The sequence below is a fragment of the Capsicum annuum genome, chromosome 9 (assembly GCF_002878395.1).
Source record: "Capsicum annuum cultivar UCD-10X-F1 chromosome 9, UCD10Xv1.1, whole genome shotgun sequence".
Classification (NCBI taxonomy): Eukaryota; Viridiplantae; Streptophyta; class Magnoliopsida; order Solanales; family Solanaceae; genus Capsicum; species Capsicum annuum.
The window spans coordinates 98656052-98656727 of record NC_061119.1 but is presented as its reverse complement, the minus strand read 5'-3'; positions in this window follow the sequence as shown (position 1 = coordinate 98656727).

Below are 676 nucleotides of genomic sequence, written 5' to 3'. Positions count from 1 at the left end.
TAGTGTTCAGATGTTGCACTTTTATGAAGTTGAACTTGTTAATTTGTTATAGTTCAAATGTTTAATTTTATATTATATATGTATATATATACATATATTTTTTGCACTAAAAATATGTTTAAATATGGAATAATAGGAGTCATTGTTATTTTGAAAAATAAATATATTTACATTAGACGTAAATGGAAATACAATCTGAACCGAACATTAGTATTAACCATAATGTGTATCTTTCAAAAAATACAAATTAAAATCTGAATAATACATATGGCTGAATGTGTATTAAGTAGAAATGTGTATATGGAAATTAAAAAAAATACATATGTATTATAAACGATTATGTTCAGTTGAATGGTATATGTATTTTAAATATACATTTACTCACTGAAATTTTAAAGTTTATGTTAATAAAATACATTTGTTAACTGAAATGGCATATTTATGAGTAATACGTATTTAACAAATACATATATTTACTGTCATGGTGATATATATTTTTAAAATATATATCTTCACTGTAATTGTAATACGTATTTTGAAAATACATATCTTCACTGTAATGGTGATATGTTGACTTCAGAATTGATTTGGTAATTGTATGTTCATGTAATGTTAAATACAAATGTTAAGTGGAATAAGCATATGTATGTTAAAAATATATAATTTCACTGGAATA